We start from the raw sequence: 6,463 nt of genomic DNA on the forward strand, positions 1-6,463 counted from the left end.
AGTACACATGTAGGAAAACCTAAAGTATAATTGATGAATTGCTGGAAATGCAGTGTGGACAAGTCTGAGAGTTAAAAAATCCAGTGGGACTCAGTCAAAAGGAGACTCCCACAAACTTGTGAGTTTATCTCCAGAAACCTAACCAAATTCTCACAGTACATTTCAGAGAAAAAGCCCCTCATACTTCCAGTAGGAGAAGGGGAAAAGGAACAATTTTGAAACTTGCCCAGAGCATTTTGTTCTTCTTAACAAGGCCTGCCCTCCAGAGAAACTCTTACCACAGCCTAAATAACTGGTATTTTTTCAGAGCTTAATCACATCAGGGGATAGGAAATACCAACCCTAGCCCTCTCTACCCTTCCACATGAGGAAAGAAAATACCCAACTCCTGTCCACGCTAGCCATCCTTTCCCATCTAAGGGAGGAAAAACTGAGAAACATTTGTAAAGTTCACAGTCAAAGGGCACAGGCTCACTAAAAGACTGAGACCTAATTATAACACTACAGAATGCTTTCCATTCCCCATACGTTGCCACCACATTATTAAGGGCTTATTTACCACACTTCCTTTTACTCAGTACATGATGTTCAGCTATCAAGAAAAAAGTATAAAATTATACTAAAAGGGAGAAAACAGTTTGAAGAGAAAGAGCAAGCATGAGAACCAGACTCAGATGTAGCAGGGATGTTGGCACTATCAGACCTGAAATTTAAAATGACTATGATCGGGGGGACCTTCAAGATGGTGGAGGAGTAAGATGTGGAGATCACCTTCCTCCCTACAAATACAACAAAAATACATCTACATGTGGAACAACTCCTACAGAACACCTATTGAATGCTGGAAGAAAACCTCAGACTTCCCCAAAGGCAAGAAACTCCCCCACATACTGGGGTAGGGCAAAAGAAAAAAGAAAAAACAGAGACAAAAGAATAGGGACGGGACCTGCACCTCTGGGAGGGAGCTGTGAAGGATGAAAAGTTTCCACATACTAGGAAGCCCCTTCACTGGTGGAGACAGGGGGTGGACCAGGGGGAAACTTCAGAGCCATGGAGGACAGCATAGCAACAGGAGTGCAGAGGGAAAAGTGGAGAGATTCCCACACAGAGGATCAGTGCTGACCAGCAATCACCAGCCTGAGAGTCTGCTCCCCCGCCAGGGTGGGTGGAGGCTGGGAGCTGAGGCTTGGGCTTCAGAGGTCAGATCCCAGGGAGAGGACTGGGGTTGGCTGTGTGAACACAGCCTGAAGAGGGCTAGTGCACCACAGCTAGCCGGGAGGGAGTGGGGGGAAAAGTCTGGACCTGCTAGAGAGGCAAGAGACCATTGTTTCAGGGTGTGCAAGGAGAGGAGATTCAGAGCACCGCCTAAACTAGCTTCAGAGACGGACATGAACCGCAGCTATCAGCATGGACACCAGATACCAGCATGAAACACTAAAGCTGCTGCTGCAGCCACCAAGAAGCCTGTGTGCAAGTGCAGGTCATTATCCACACTTCCCCTCCCAGGAACCTGTGCAGCCTGCCATGGCCAGGGTCCTGGGTCCAGGGACAACTTCCCCAGGAGAAAACACAGTGCGCCTCAGGCTGTTGCAACGTCACGCTGGCCTCTGCTGCCGCAGGATCGCCCTGCATTCCATACCCATTCCTCCCCCCTGCCTGAGTGACCCAGAGCCCCCTAATCAGCTGCTACTTTAACCCTGTCCTGTCTGGGTGGGGAATAGATGCCCTCAGGAGACTTACATACAGAGGCGAGGCCAAATCCAAAGCTGAAACCCAGGAGCTGTGCGAACAAAGAAGAGAAAGGGAAATTTCTTCCCAAAATTGAGATGGCGGACTTTGGGAGCAACTGTAGACTTGGGGTTTGCTTTCTGCATCTAATTTGTTTCTGGTTTTATGTTTATCTTAGTTTAGTTTTTAGAGCTTATTATCATTGGCAGATTTGTTTATTGATTTGGTTGCTCTCTTCCTTTATATATATATATGTGTGTATATATATATATATATACACACACACATATATATATACATATATATACACATATTTTTCCTTTTCTCTTTTTTTTTCTAGAAGAGAAGATTTAATAATTGATAAAAATGTACAAAAATATTCAAATCAGAAATGCTTTATAATGTGTACCACGAAATCAGTACTTCTCAGTGAGGAGGGAAGGTAAAAGACTTCCTCAATGAAAAAAACCAAGAGAAAGATCGGATTAAAAAAAAAAAAAAGAAAAAGACAACTGTTAATGAAATCGTTTAAGTCAACATTGATTTGTTTTAGACAAGGATATTGCAACCATCACTTAAAGTTTGGTGGCACATTCTTTAGTAGGTCCTTAAGGCAATATATTTAAGCTAATTTACAATTTGATTTGATGTTAACTTTTTAAACATCACTTCAAAATAATGTCCTCACAATAGCCTTTTTAAAATGTATTTAGATGTTTCATAAAAAATAATGGTGGCTTTATTATAGTAGTGCTCAATAGCACCACTATAGTTAAGGGTCTACCAGGTTTCCATTAAGAACACCTATGTCTGAGTTCACCTTAAAAGATCATATCAGCTTCAATCAGTTGGATAGTGCACAAAAAAGCAGTCTTATCAGTTGCTGGTGCTTTTTTTGTACTACTAGATATCAAAAAATTTTCAATATATCTTCAAAATCCAACTTCTATAAAGTAAATCAAATCAATCACCTCGTGACTTAGACTTTAGAACAAAGTAGAGACACCTGCAGTTATCAGTAAATTGCCACCTTTAATCCATTCTGCAGTGCCCTATGAAAGGGTCACAGAAAGACAGTTATGACTGTATGAAAATATGATTCTTGATACAGAATCAAAAGTTATTTTCAATTTCCTTTGCTTTTTATAAAGTCCACAATAACAATACTTAAATGCACTTTTTTTCCTGTGATATAATTAAAACCCAGTGTTATTTCAATTGAATTTAAAATAGAATCCCTGGTCTGAATTAGACTTTAAATCATACTGTAAGCATATTTGGTATAATTTATTGATCATCATCCAGTTGCTCCAAAAGGGTCCTTCTACGCTTTTCCAATTCCCCTTCACTCAGTTCACTGCCAGAAGTATCCCAATTACCAGAATCCTTTCCAGTCTTTTTCTTAGGTGATTTGTGTTTTGACTCTGATCTTTGTCTAGTTCTGTCTTTTTCGCTTTCCTGGTCTTTTTCTTTTTTATACTTCTCCCGTTCAGCGTCTGACTCTGGAGAGTCAGATTTATGCCTTCTCTTCTTGCTTTTCGTCTTATGTTTTTTTGATTTCTTATAACTTCTCTCAGATTCAGCACTAGAAGAATGTTCTGAAGCAGAACGAGACTCTGATGGCTGTCTTTTTTTCTTTGAATGGCTGTCATCATCATCTGAATCTGACCCTGATTGAGAGCGGGAGCATTTCCTGTGATGTTTTTTAGATTTCTTAGAGAGCTTCTTATTCTTTGAATGATGATGTTGACATTCATGCTCAAGCACATGCATAAAATCTTTAAATATTCATTTTCTTTCAGACTCTAGAGTTATATCCTCAAATGCTGGCTCTTTGACAAATCTCTCCCAGATATCTTCCCAGACAGCATCCAATTCTATTGGAGGAGTAGCTTGTTTCAACATACTCTTAAATGCAGATTCTTTTCATTTCATCTTCTGAGCCTCCTCTTTTTCTCTTTCACGTTCACGGGCTTCTGCCTTTTCTAGTAAACTATTGAAAGCCAACTTAATATTTCCTGCATCTAATGTGGTTGATCTTTTAGTCGAACTGATTATTGCCACAAAGTCTTCAAAAGTAGTATTTACTTCAACTACAAATCCTTTATCCTTTAGAATGTCTTTTATTATCTTCTTCTCATCATGATAACGTGCTTTAAGATCCTCAACATAAAACTTGAAAAGGTCAAGTGCAGTTGATGCTGGCTGACCAAGCATATTAGTGAATCTAATGTCGGAACTAATTGTTGGATACAATTCCATCCAAGATGACATAGAATGCAGTTGTCCATGTTCATGCAGTTCATCTAAAAATATCTGAAAAGGTTCTCTGTTTTTACGCTGTCGTCTCCTTTCCCGAAGCAAACTCTTCTGTTTTTCTTCTTCTTCTTCCTTTTCTAAAGCCCGAATGTGTTCTTCAAAGCAAATTAATGCATCTTCTTTATCCATGTTCTGTAATTCTTCATCTTCTGCAAAAGTTGGATTATCCATCAGATACTGCTGGGCTTCAGACCAAGTAGTAGAGTATGTCACATTAGCCATGTTGTCAAGTATGTTTTTTAAGGCTTCCCAATTTCTCTTTCACAACTGCTTTGCTTGCTCCTTTTCTTTTTTTGAAAGAAAGAATAAAACATCTTCATAGATTTCAAGACGATCACGTTCTGATATTGCATTCCAGACTTCCATCTCTCCAAACATTTGCTCTGCTTTTTTGTATCTAGTTGTGGAAGTCATTTTTTCATGATTTTCAAGAAAATGCTGAAAGGATTCCTTAGCCTCTTTGTATTTGGATCTTGCTTCTTCTTTCTCTTCTTTCTCTGTCTGGACTTTATAAGCATTAAAGGCCTGCTGTTTTTCACTCATCTTTGCTAAAGCACTGTATCATGGATCATTAATGATCATTTTCATAACTTGCTCCCATGAAGCATTAGATGGTACCCGCTTTTCCTTCAATAATTCTTTAAATGCTTGCTTTGTTTCCTCCTTTGTATTCCAAGTATATGTTTTTTTGGCTGGTTGGCTTTCTTCCTCCTCCTTTTTGGGAGTAAAATCAGCTACAGTTTCCTGCTTAGATGTTTCTTCTCCAGTATTACTAGACACTTCAACACTTTGATCCTGAACAGCAGGGGTACTAGTAAGTTGTGCTTGTTCTTCAGTCGAAATTGTTACTGTATTTTCATTATCTACAACAGTAGCAACAATCGAAGTAACCTCAGGCTCAGGAACAACTGGAACAGTTCCACCAACAGTACTAGAAGCAGAGGTGGAAGCACTTGCATTGGCTGCAGCAGCTGCTGCTTCTGCAGCAGCCATGGTGCTCATTGTGGTTGGAATTTCTGTTGTAGGAACTGGGGCTGTTGATGTGGTGCACTCTTCTTGTTTACTGCTTTCTTCAGCTTTGATCATTGCATGCAGGTTTGATTTTGTAATAAGACTTCCAGCAACAATGGTATTCTGGTATCCCTCAAGATCTTCAAGTTCTTTAGGTTTCGCCCAGCGGGATTCTTTTGTTTGAGAATTGTAATAGTAAGGCTTTCCAGAGTCAGACTTGTACTCCTTCCAAGGGCATTTAGATAAAAGTTGCTCAGCAGGAGTTTTAAGATCATCTGGTTTCTCCCAAGTAGACTGTTTTGTTTCAGTATTATAGTAGTAGGTCCTTCCATCAGGTGATTTATGTTCAGTCCACATTGATTTTGCACCAGATGTTGTACCTGCTGCTACATCCATATTATTTACTCCTGGTGGTAAGGCAGGCTGCATGGAAGCCTGAGACATATGAGACATCATCATTCCAGGCATTACTGAAGACATCATTCCAGGCATTTGCCCCATTGGTGGTCCTCCCATTGGGGGCATCATTTGCGGCATCATTCCATGAGGTACAGGAGGCATATTCACTCTCTGACCCATAGGATGCATTCCCATTGGGACATAATGCATGCCAGGCTGCCCCATCATGAGGCCTCCATGCTCGGCTCCCATCCCCAGCCTCATTGTTGGACTCAGACTGCTCCGTTGGCAGCCACTGCCACTACATATACCAACAAGAAATGATCTGAGTGGCTGGCGCCCACTGGGGCTAAAGGTTAAAGGCTGCCCTGCACTACGGGGCAGGATCAGCAGGGCCAATAAGCTGACAGGCTTCCCCGCTGTCCAATCAGACTGCACTGCCGACACGCAGCTCTTCGGCGATTCGCCCCCAGCCTCAGCCTCACTCGGCCTCGCCTGAGGCCACCAAGGGTTGGGTAGGGTGGGATGGGGGTGGAGTAAGAAGCTTCTAGTGTTAGCGGTGGCCGGGGCTGGATGCGCGCACGCGGGGCTCGAGGTGGAGGGAGGGGGCGGTGAAGGCGAGAGGAGGGGTTGTGAGGAGCGGGTTCGAGCTCAGTACGCACCAGCTGGCGAGCGCGTGCCAGGGTGGGGGTAGGAGGCGTGCCGAGCGGCGTGGAGGGAAGTTGTGGTAGGGGCAGGGAGAACAATGCGACAAGGAAGGAGGAAAGGGCAGTTAAGGGAGGTGAGGGCGCAGGGAGCTGAGCTGCCGTTAATGAGGGAAGCCAGGGCGAGTGCAGGCATAGAGGGGAAGAAGGGAGAAAGCAAATAGGTTCGGGAATGTGTATTAGAGGCGCATGGGCGGGCGCTAGGACCGAGCATTGGGGAGGTGCGGCTTTGGGGCTGCCGGGGCACGAGCTTGCATTTCCTTTCCTCTTTTTGTGAGTGTGTATGTGTATGCTTCTCTGAG

The 6,463-nt window shown here is 42.8% G+C and overlaps 1 pseudogene across 1 annotated transcript; it reads right to left on the reverse strand.

Moving 5' to 3' along the window:
• Window positions 1–2,075: 2,075 nt before the first annotated feature.
• Window positions 2,076–5,908, reverse strand: LOC309664376 (pre-mRNA-processing factor 40 homolog A pseudogene; annotated as a pseudogene). The gene has a single exon. The product of its transcript is annotated as a pre-mRNA-processing factor 40 homolog A pseudogene (transcript).
• Window positions 5,909–6,463: the final 555 nt, after the last annotated feature.

Source organism: Balaenoptera physalus (assembly GCF_965194825.1).
Source record: "Balaenoptera physalus genome assembly, chromosome: 7".
In the NCBI taxonomy this organism is placed as follows: Eukaryota; Metazoa; Chordata; class Mammalia; order Artiodactyla; family Balaenopteridae; genus Balaenoptera; species Balaenoptera physalus.